The sequence below is a fragment of the Trichechus manatus genome, unplaced genomic scaffold, assembly GCF_000243295.1.
Source record: "Trichechus manatus latirostris isolate Lorelei unplaced genomic scaffold, TriManLat1.0 scaffold00011, whole genome shotgun sequence".
Taxonomy (NCBI): Eukaryota; Metazoa; Chordata; class Mammalia; order Sirenia; family Trichechidae; genus Trichechus; species Trichechus manatus.
In genome coordinates this window covers 2469511-2481726 of record NW_004443947.1, presented here as the reverse complement: position 1 = coordinate 2481726, position 12216 = coordinate 2469511, and positions in this window count along the sequence as shown.

Here is a 12216-nt window from a genome sequence, read left to right as displayed (position 1 = left end):
ATGTATAAATTTTTGTATGAGAGACTAACTTGAATTGTAAACTTTCACTTAAAGTACAACAATAAAATTAAAAAAAAAAAAGGAAAATAAATAGGGTCTTTGAAGATGCGATCAGTTAACATGAGGTCATCCTAGAGTAGGGTGACCTACCATCTGAGTGATTTTCTTATAAAAGAGGAGGAGAGACAGAGGAAGGACTCGACCATATGAAGATATATCTACAAGCCAAGGAACTCCTGGGTTACCAGAAGCTGGGAGAGACAGAAGACATCTTCCTCTAGAGATTTTGGAGGGAGAACCGCCTGACTGAGATGGTGATTTGTACTTCTAGCCTCCAGAATTGTGAAACAACAAATTTCTACTGTTTAAAGCCATCCATTTTGTGATACTTTGTTATGGCAGTCCTAGGAAACTAATATACCACAGTAGTATTATAACATTAAAAAACAAAACCAAATTCCTTAATGTTATCCATTATCCAGTCAGTATACAAAAATTCCCAGATTATATCATAAATATCTTTTTATTGTGGGTTTGCTCAACTTAGGATCCAAATAAGGTCAACACATTGCATTTGGTTAATACAACTTAAGTTTTTTTTTTTTTTTTTTTTTAGCTAGAGACAATTTTAAACATATACTAAAGTAGAAAGGACATTACAATAAACCTCAGTGTGCTTATCACCAAGCTTCAATAGTTATCAATATATAACCAAATTTGTTTCACCTACGCCTCCACCACTGCTCCCTGCTCAATCTTTTAAAGCAAATCCCACATATTATACCCATTCATTCATAAATACTTCAGTATGTATCACTAAAAGAGCTTTTCTTCCCCCTATTAATGTAACCGTAGGGTCATTATCGCAGATAAATTTTTAAAAAATTCTTTTCATGTGCTTTAGATGAAGGTTTACAGAGCAAACTAGCTTCTCATTAAACGATTAATACACACCTTGTTTTGTGACATTGGTTGCCAACCCCACGACATCTCAACACTCTCCTCTTCTCGACCTTGGGTTCCCTATTACCAGCTTTCCTGTCCCCTCCTGCCTTCTCATCCTTGCCCCTCGGCTGGTGTGCCCATTTAGTCTCATTTTGTTTCATGGGCCTGTCTAATCTTTGGCTAAAGGGTGAACCTCAGGAACGACCTCAATACTGAGTGAAAAGGGAGTCTGGGGATCATACTCTGGGGGGTTATATTTTTTTGACAATATCAATATTAACAAATATCAGTACAAAAATTTTCATGATTGTCACATACTTTTTCTTGGTTTGAATCAGGATCTAAACAATGCTCCCACACTGCATTTGTTTATATCTTGTAAGTTTTTTCTAAAAAACTCAACTCTATTGAGGTGAAATTTATAATCAATAAAATATGCCCCTTTTTATTTTATTGTTGTGCTTTAAGTGAAAGTTTACAATTCAAGTTAATCTCTCTCATACAAAAATTTATACATACATTGTTATGTGACCCTAGTTGCTCTCCCTATAATGTGACAGCACACTCCTCCTTTCCACCCCGGATTTCCCGTATCCATTCAACCAGCTCCTGACCCTCTCTGCCTTCTCATCTCGCCTCAGGACAGAAGCTGCCCATTTAGTCTCATGTATCTACTTGAGCTAAGAAGCACACTCTTCACAAGTATCATTTTATGTCCCATAGTCCAGTCTAGTCTTTGTCTGAAGAGTTGGAAAATGTGCCCTTTTTTTTTTTTTTTTTTGGTTATAAGAAGAGAAATTTATGGTCTCACTGTTCTGGTGGCTAGAATTCTGAGATCAGGGTGTCAGCTTTGTTGATTCCTATTGCGGTTTTGAGGGAGTATATGTTCCTTGTCTCTCTCTAAGCTTCTGGTAGCTCCAGGTGTTCCTTGGTTTGCAGCTTCAGCATTACATGGCCATCCTTCCTCTATCTCTCTGTCTCTGCATCTTCTCCTCTTCTATAAGGACACCAGTCATATAGGATTAGGACCCACTCTACTCCTTTATGACCTCATGTTAACCTAACCGACAACATCTTCAAAGATGCTATTTCCAAAAAGGGTCACCTTCATGGGTACAGGGGATAAGACTTCGACATATCTTTTTGAGGGACACAAATTCAGTCCATAACAAGAGATTAGAAAGGGTTGGCCAGATGGATAAAGCACTGCAGAAAAGAACATTTCAGGCAGCAAAAAGAGCCTGGGCAAAGAAGCCCTGAAAGAAAATGGCCCATCTGGGAAGTGACCCAGAGAGGTTGAGAAACTCAGTGGTGGTCACACAGCATACAGTTCCTCAGTGTTACCTCTTTCCTTACTCTCCTCCAGTGAAGGTGACTGACCACAGTCAGGTGGCCAGAGCATTCAATGAGATAGGATGTCCCCACATCGCCCTTAGCTGGACTGGTGCTATGACCTGGTAGAGTTCACCTCCAGCAGGGCTGGGAGTACTTTTTCCCCTAAATGCAGGTGATCCGGACTCGGCTCTTGCTTTCTCCCACACTGTTGTCCTTCCCAGTAAATGTTCAAATCCTAGACTCATGATCTAAAGTCAGAATTGTCCAGATTTTGTGCTACCAATGCCCTCATCCTTATGAATAATTGATAGTGAACTATAATTATAGTTTAATTATAATTTTAAATTTTTACAGTTTTATAGATAATTACATAGTTATATAATTCTATAGTTTCCAATTTTACAGTTGGGAAACCGAGGCTGAGGGAAGGGAACTGAGTTACCAAAGCTACAGAGCTTTCTAGCAGAAACATGGGGACGAAAATGCTGATCTCTTGACCCCTGATCTGGTGGTGTTCCAGGAAACAACAGCTGCCTGGTGAGGAGTGGGTTGGGTTGGGAGAAATCGCCTTTTCTGCACAGCCACCCCAACTGCACCTTGTGAGAGTCAGTCGCCCAGTAGGCAGGCACACTGGTGGTTAAGGTGGTGAAAAGCACAGGTTTAGAGTCAGGTGACTTGTGTCTAATTCCTACCTCCACTACTTACTAGCTGTGTGACTTTGGGCAAGCTACTTCACTTCTCTGTGCCTCAGGTTCCTCTTCTGTAAAATGAGGAGACTACTGGCTGCTAGGAGCCCTGGTGGTGTAGTGTTTAAGAGCTTGGCTACTAACCAAAAGGTCAGAAGTTCAAATCCACCAGCTGCTCCTTGGAAACCCTATGGGGCAGTTCCACTCTGTCCCATAGGGTCGACTATGAGTTGGAACTGACTCGATGGCAATGGATTTGGTTTTTTGGTTTATTCATACCTGTGGGGTCCCAGAGCCCCGGCATCCCCCTACACCCAGCCCAGCTCCAGCCAGAGCATCTTTGCTTTTATTGGTTTCACATCATGGATTCACATACAAGACTTCTTGGGAGAAAAGGTTTTACTAACAAAAAAAAAAAAAAAACAATTCCAGCCTACAGATAGCAAACCAAGGCCCAGAGAGGCTAAGTGAGTTTTTCAAAATCACCCAACAAATTGAAGGTGGAGCTGAGCTGAGAACCCCAGCCTCTGATTGCAGCCCAGATCCCCAGCACATCTTGAGAATGAACAGGATAGTGGTCCCCCTGAGATGCAGCACTTATGGACGCCATGGGCTCACCCACCCCTACCAGCCCTTTGTGTAACCAGGTGGAGTATATATGAATAAACAAACACAAATTCCTCTGCTAGGGCCAGGGAATGCCCAGATGGATAACAGATGCCCATCCCTCAGGGAGCTCGCAATCCAGTTAATGGAGCCAGCATCCACAGAGTTCCTCTTAACAGCTCATTTACAGAGCAAACATCCATAAATTTTGTCAGAGTCCTCCCAGGCCTTTTGCATTAGCACCCAACACCACCTGCTTGGCTAAGCCAAAACAAGTCCATTTCCTCTTCACATCAGCCCTTAAAACCTCGCTCAGACTGCTTCTCTGCTGCACATTGGGAAGGCTTCCTCTACTTCTGTTGCTCTGGGATGCTTGCTCCACATATACCTTGTTTTTCCTCCCATAGTTTTCCTTATAGCACAAGGTGTGATTGCATACTTACTTGTATGTTGATTTATTTAATGTTTATCAGCCCTACGAGGGCAGGACTTTGTGTTCACCATCGTTAGACCAGAGGCTACGTGCCCCATACTGGACCCATAGAGTATTTTTAAATGAATAAATGACCCTGTGGGAGATGGTGATGGGTAAGTTTGGAAAAGTGGGTCAGAGCCCAGATATGAATGTCCTTGAATGGCAGGCGGAGAGATTCTCATTGTAGGCATTTGAGCAGCTATAGATAGGCTTTTCATCACCTCATTCTGTCCTCCTTCCCTCTCTTCCTTCCTTTATTTTTTTAAAAAAAAAATTTTTATTGTGCTTTAGGTGAATGTTTACAGAGCAAATTAGTTTCTCATTTGACGTTGTAGTTGTTGTTAGGTGCCATCAAGTCGGTTCCGACTCATAGCGACCCTATGCACCACAGAACGAAACACTGCTGGGTCATGCGCCATGATCACAATCGTTGTTATGCTTGAGCCCATTGTTGCAGCCGCTGTGTCAATCTGTCTCGTTGAGGGTCTTCCTCTTTTTCACTGACTCTGTACTTTATCAAGCATGATGTCCTTCTCCAGGGACTGATCCCTCCTGCCAACATGTCCAAAGTATGTAAGACATAGTCTCACCATCCTTCCCTCTAAGAAGCATTCTGGTTGTATTACTTCCAAGACAGATTTGATAGTTTGTACAAAAAGTATCTCATGACATTGGTTGCATTCCCCACAATGTGTCAGCACTCTCTCCATTTCCATCCTGGGTTCCCTGTTTCCTTTCATCTGGATTTTCTACCGCTTCCTGCCTTCTCATCTTTGCTTTTGGGCAAATACTGCCCTTTTGATCTTGTATAATTGATTGTTCTAAGGAGCACATTCCTCTCAGGTGTTATTGTTTATTTTATGGGCCTGTCTATGGTTTAGTTGAAAAGTGGTCTCTGGGAATGGCTTCAGTTTCAGGTCAGAAGGGTCTTAGGGCCATAGCCTTGGGAGTTCCTCCAATCTCTGTCAGACCAGTAAGTCTGGTCTTTCTTGTGAATTCGATTTTTTTGTCCTACATTTTTCTCCCGCTCTGTCCAGGACTCTCTGATGTGATCCCAGTAAGAGCGGTCGGTAGTGGTAGCTGGGCACCATCTAGTTATTCTGGTCTCAAGGTGGTGTAGGCTGTGGTTCATGTGGTCCATTAGTCTTTTGGACTAATTGTTCCTTGAGTCTGGTTTTCTTCACTCTCTTTTGCTCTGGATGGGAAGAAACCGATAGTTGTATCTTAGATAGCTACTTGCAAGCGTTTAAGATCCCAGATGCTACTAACCGAAGTAGCATGCAGAACATTGTCTTTATGAACCATTTTGTGCCAATTGACATAGATGTCCCCTGAGTCTATGATCCTTCACCTTTGAGCCTAGGAACTTCGTCTTGGAAGGTGTTTGGTTATGTCTAAGGCGTTTTCATGACTGTACCCTTTGTGTTCTCTGTTGTCTATATTAATATATATGTAGCACCTACAATTATATATATAAAAATATTCACAATCAAACTTATACTTACACCCTCCCATACCTCTTTAGGATATCTATCAACCTATGTATCCATTTGTAAATTAGTGTTTGTTAATGCTATTGTTGCAGGATTGTCTATGTTACAGTAATTACCGTAGTTGACCTTTATTATTGTGTGCCTCTCAGTGTCTTCCTTGCCTTGATCATGTTGTGCTGACTTTCCCCGTATTGTGTATTGCCTTTCCCTTCACCAGGATTAACATGTGTCTTCCGTCTAGTTAGTAATTTTCCCTCCCTCCTCTTTCCATCCCTGGTAACTATCAAATAGGTTCTGTGTGTAAATCTTTTTATGTGTTTTTTTAAAAGAAAATAATAGTGGTCTTATACAATATTTGTTCTTTTACGATTGACTTATTTCACTTGGCACAATGTCCTCCAACTTCATTTATGTTGTGAGATGTTTCTCGGATTCATCATTGTTATTTATTGTTGCATAGTATTCCATCTTGTGTATGTACCACAGTTTGTTTATCCATTCATCTGTTGATGGGCACTTAGGTTGTTTCCATCTTTTAGCTATCGTGAATAATATTGCAATAAACATGGGTGTGCATATATCTATTTGTGTCACGACTCTTATTACTTTAGGGTATATACCTAGGAGTAGAGTTGCTGGGTCATATGGTATTTCTATTTCTAGCTTTTTAAGGAAACACCATACCATTTCCATAGTGGTAGTACCCTTTTACATTCCCACTAGCAGTGTATAAGCATTGCAATCTCTCCACGACCTTGACAACATTTGTTATTTTCTGTTTTTTTGATTAGTGCCATTATTGTCGAGGAGAAACAGTATCTCCTTGTAGTTTTGATTTACATCCTCTAATGGCTAATGACTAAGAGCATTTCTTCATGTGTTTGTTAGCTGTCTGAATGTCTTCTCTGATGAAATGTTGGTTCATATTCTTTGCCCATTTTTTAATTTGATGGTCTTTTTGTTGTTGAGGTGTTGAATTTTTGTAGAAATTTTAGAGATTAGACCCTTGTCAGATTGTCATAGCCAAAAATTTTTCCCAGTCTTTATGTTCTCTTTCTACTCTTTTGGAGAAGTCTTTTGACAAACACAGGTGTTTAAATTTTAGGAGGTCCCATTTATCTAATTTATCTTCTCCTGTTTGTGAATTATTCATTATGCTTGGTATTCTATTTATACTATATATTAGTGCCCCTAGAGTTGTTCCTAATTTTTTCTTCCATGATCTTTGTAGTTTTAGGTTTTATATTTAGGTCTTTGATCTATTTTGAGTTAGCTTTTGTGTATGGTGTAAAAGTATGAGTCCTGTTTCATTTTTCTACAGATTGACGTCCAGTTTTGCCAGCACCATTTGTTAAAGAGACTGTCTGTTCCCCACTTAATGGATTTTGGCCATTTGTCAAAGATCAGCTGTCGATAGGTGGATGGATTTACATCTGGGTTCTCTATTCCGTTCCATTGATCTATGTGTCTTTCGTTGTACCAGTGCCAGACTGTTTTGACCACTGTGCTGTATAGTAGGTTCTGAGATCAGAGAGTGTGAGGCCTCCTACTTTGTTCTTCTTCTTCAACAATGCTTTACTTATTTGAGGCCTCTGTCCTTTCCATATAAAGCTGGTGATTCGTTTTTCCATCTTGTTAAAGAATACTATTGGAATTTGGATTGGGCTTGCATTATATCTATATATCACTTTGGGCAGTATTGACATTTTCACAATGTTAAGTCTTCCTATATATGAGCATGGTATGTTTTTCCATTTATGTAGCTCTCTTTTGATTTATTGAAGTAGTGTTTTATAGTTTTCATTGTATAGGTCTTTCACTTCCCTGGTTAGATTTATTCCTAAGTATTTTATCTTTTAGGGGGCTATTGGTAGAAGTACAACCAGAATGCTCCTTAGAAGCAAGGATGGCGAGACTACGTCTCATACTTTGGACATGTTATCAGGAGGGATCAGTGCCTGGAGAAGGACATCATTCTTGGCAGAGGGTCAGCAAAAAAGAGGAAGACCCTCCATGAGATGGATTGACACAGTGGCTGCAACAATGGGCTCAAGCATAACAACAATCATGAAGATGGCACAAGACTGGGCAGTGTTTCATTCTGTCGTATATAGGGTCGCTATGAGTCAAAATCAACTTGATGGCACCTAACAACAACAACAACAACATTGTAAACAGTATTATTTTCATGATTTCCTTTTTGAAGTTCTCTTTGTTGGTGTAGAGGAATACAACTGATTTTTGCATGATGATCTTGTATTCTGCTGCTTTGCTGAATGCTTCTATTAGTCCCAGTAGCTTTCTTGTGGATTCTCTTGGATTTCTATGGATAGGAATGTATCATCTGCAGATAGAAATAGTTTTACTTCTTCTTTACAAATCTGAATGCTCTTTATTTCTTTTTCTTGCCCTATTGCTCTAGCTAGGACTTCCAGTACATTGTTGAATAAGAATGGTGATAAAGAGAATCCTTGTCTGGTTCCCATCCTCAAGAGGAACACTTTTAGTCTTTCTCCGTTAAGAATATTGTTAGCTATTGGTTCTGTATAAATGCCCTTTATTATGTTGAGGAATTTCCTTTCTATTTCCATTTTGCTCAGAGTTTTTATCAGGAATGGGTGTTGGACTTTATCAAATGCCTTTTCTACATTGATTGAGATGATCATGTGACTCTTTACTTTTGTTTTATTTATGTGGTGGATTATGTTGATTGATTTTCTAAGGTCAAACCATCCTTGCATACTTGGTATGAATTCCACTTGGTCATGATGTATTCTTAGTTTTATTTTTATTGTGCTTTAGGTGAGAGTCTACAGCTCAAGTTAATTTCTCATACAAAAATTTATACACATACTGTTTTGTGACATCAGCTGCAATCCCCACAATGTGACAGCACACTCCCCCTTTCCATCCCAGGTTCCCTGTGTCCCTTTAACCAGTTCCTGTCCCTTCCTGCCTTCTCATCCTGCCTCCAGACAGGAGCCACCCATTTAGTCTCATGTATCTTATTGAACTAAGAAGCACACTCCTCACATGTATTAGTTTTTGTTTTACAGTCCTGTCTAATCTTTTTCTGAAAGTGAGCTTCAGGAATGGTTTTAGTTCTGGGTTAATAGAACGTCCGGGGGTCATACTTTTGGGGGTTCCTCCAGTTTCTGTCAGACCATTAAATCTGGTCTTTTTATGTGAATTTGGGTTCTGCTCCGTGATTTTCTCCTGCTCTGTTCGGGACTCTGTTTTGTTCCCTGTCAGGGCAGTCATTGGTAGTAGCTGGGCACCATCTAGTTCTTCTGGTCTCGGGCCGAAGGAGTCTCTTGTTTATGTGGACCTTTTGTCTCTTGGGCTAATATTTTCCTTGTGTCTTTGGTGTTCTTCATTCTCCTTTGCTGCAAGTGTGTTGGGACCAATTGATGCATCTTAGATGGCCGCTTGCTAGCTTTTAAGACCCCAGACGCCACTCACCAAAGTGGGATGCAGAACATTTTCTTAATAAAACTTTGTTATGCCAATTGACCTAGATGCTCCCTGAAACTGGTCCCAGGCCCCAGCCCCAGCTACTCTGTCCTTCAAAGTGTTTGGATGTGTCCAGGAAACTTCTTAGCTTTCGCTTTGGTCCAGTTGTGCTGACTTCCCCTGTATTGTGTGTTGTCCTTCCCTTCACTGAGGATGATCCTTGTCTACTATCTAATCAGTGAATTCCCTTCCCCTTGCCTCCGCATCCTTGTAACCATCAAAGAATTGTTTCTTCTGTGTTTAAACATTTTCTTGATTTATTATAATAGTGGTCTCATATAATATTTGTCCTTTTGTGACTAATCTCACTCAGCGTAATATCCTCCAGATTCATCTATGTTGTGAGATGTTTTACAGGTTCACATGATGTATTATTTTTTAGATATGCTGTTGAATTGTATTGGTTAGAATTTTGTTGAGAATTTTTGTATCTATGTTCATGAGGACTATTATTCTGTAGTTTTCTTTTTTTGTAGTATCTTTGCCTGGCTTTGGTATCAGGGTTATGCTGGCTTCATAGAATGAATTCAGGAGTATTTCTTCCTTTTCTATGCTCTGGAATGGTTTGAGTAGTATTGGTGGGAGCTCTTCTATGAATGTTTAATAAAAATCTTTAGTGAAAGTGTCCAGGCCAGACCTTTTTTTTTTTAAATTTTTTTATTGTACTTTAGATGAAGGTTTACAGAACACTAGTCTCTCATTAAAGTTAGTACACATATTGTTTTATGACATTGGTTAACAACCCCACGGCATGTCAACACTCCCCCTTCTAGACCTTGGGTTCCCTATTACCAGCTTTCCTGTCCCTTCCTGACTTCTAGTCCTTGTCCTGGGCTGTTGTGCTCCATTAGTCTTGTTTTGTTTTATGGACCTGTCTAATCTTTGGCTGCAGGGTGAACCTCAGGAATGACTTCATTACTAAGCTAAAAGGGTGTCTGGGGGCCATACTCTCGGGCTTTCTCCAGTCTCTGTCAGGCCAGTAAGTCTGGTCTTTTTTGTGAGTTAGAATTTTGTTCTACATTTTTTTTCAGCTCTGTTAGAGACCCTCTATTGTGATCCTTGTCGGAGCAGTCAGTGGTGGTAGCCGGGCACCATTTAGTTGTACTGGATTCAGTCTGGTGGAGGCTGTGGTAGTTGTGGTCTATTAGTCCTTTGGACTAATCTTTCCCTTGTATCTTGTTTTCTTCATTCTCCCTTGCTCCAGATGGGGTGGGACCAGTGGAGTATCTTAGACAGCTGCTCACAGGCTTTTAAGACCCCAGATACTACACACCATGGTAGAATGTAGAACATTTTCTTTATAAACTATGTTATGCCAATTGAGCTAGATGTTCCTTGAGACCATGGTTCCCATAGCCCTCAGCCCAGCAATTTGGTCCCTCAGGGAATTTGGATGTGTCTATGGAGCTTCCCTGACCTTGCCTTGTACAAGTTGTGCTGGCTTTCCCAGTATTGTGTACTGTCTTACCCTTCATCAAAGTTACCACTTACCTATTGTCTATTTAGTGTTCTTCCCCCACCCCTCCTCTCCCTTGTAACCATCAAAGATTGTTTCTTTTTGTGTGTAAACCATTTCATGAGTTTTTACAGTAGTGGTCTCATATATTTGTCCTTTTGTGATTGACTTATTTCACTCAGCATAATGCCCTCCAGATTCATCCATGTTATGAGATGCTTTGCAGATTCGTCATTGTTCTTTATCGTTGTGTAATACTCCATTGTGTGCATGTACCATAGTTGGTTTATCCATTCATCTGTTGATGGGCATCTAGGTTGTTTCCACCTTTTTGCTATTGTAAACAATGCTGCAATGAACATGGGTGTGCATACGTCTATTCATGTGATGGCTCTTATTTCTCTAGGATATATTCCTATGAGTGGGATTGCTGGATCATTTGGTATTTCTATTTCTAGTTTTCTAAGGAAGCACCATATGGTTTTCCAAAATGGTTCTATCATTTTGCATTCCCACCAGCAGTGCATAAGAGTTCTGATCTCCCCGCACCCTCTCCAACAGTTGTTATTTCCAGTTTTCTTGATTCGGGCCAGAAATGCCGGGGTGAGATGGTATCTCACTGTGGTTTTGATTTTCATTTCTCTAATGGCTAGCGATCACGAGAATTCCCTCATGCGTCTGTCGGCCGCTTGAATGTCTTCTTTGGTGAAGTGTCTGTTCATTTTCTTTGCCCGTTTTTTAATTGGATTATTTGTCTTTTTGTTGAAGTGTTGGATTTGCTTGTAGATTTTAGAGATTAGAACTTTGTCTGATTTGTAATGGCCAAATTTTTTTTCCCAGTCTGTAGGTTCTCTTTTTACTTTTTTGGTGAAGTCTTTTGATGAGCATAAGTATTTAATTTTTAGAAGATCCCAGTTAGCTACCTTATCTTCTGGAGTTTGTCTTTTGTTGGTTATGGTTTGTATCCTGTTAATGCCATGTATTAGGGCCTCTACAACTGATCCTATTTTTTCTTCTATGAACTTTATCGTTTTTGGCTTTATTATAAGCTCTTTGATCCATTTTGAATTAGTTTTTGTATATGGTGTTAGGTACAGGTCCTGTTCCATTTTTTTGCAGATGAACATCCAGTTTTGCCAGCACCGTTTGTTAAAAAAACTGTCTTTTCCCCATTTAATGGACTTTGGGCCCTTGTCGAAGATCAGGTGATTTACATCTGGGTTCTCAATTCTGTTCCATTGGTCAATGTATTTGTTGTTGTACCAGTACCAGGCTGTTTTGACTACCGTAGCTGTATAATAGGTTCTGAGGTCAGGTGCAAGTCCTCCTACTTTATTCTGCTTCCATAGTGCTTTACTTCTCCGAGGCTTCTTCCCTTTTCATATAAAGTTAATGATTAGTTTTTCCATCTCTTTAAAGAATATTTTGTTGGTATTTGGATTGGGATTGCATTGTATTTGTAAATGGCTTTGAGTAGAGTTGTCATTTTCACAATATTGAGTCTCCCTACCCATAAGCATGGTATTTTTTTCCATTTATGTAGATCTCCTTCTTGCAGTGGTGTTTTGTAGTTTTCTTTGTATAGGTCGTTTACATTCCTGGTTAGATTTATTCCTAAAGATTTTATTTTTTAAGGGGCTATTATAAATGGTATTGTTTTCCTGATTTCCTTTTCATCATTCTCTTTATTGGTGTATAGGAATCCAA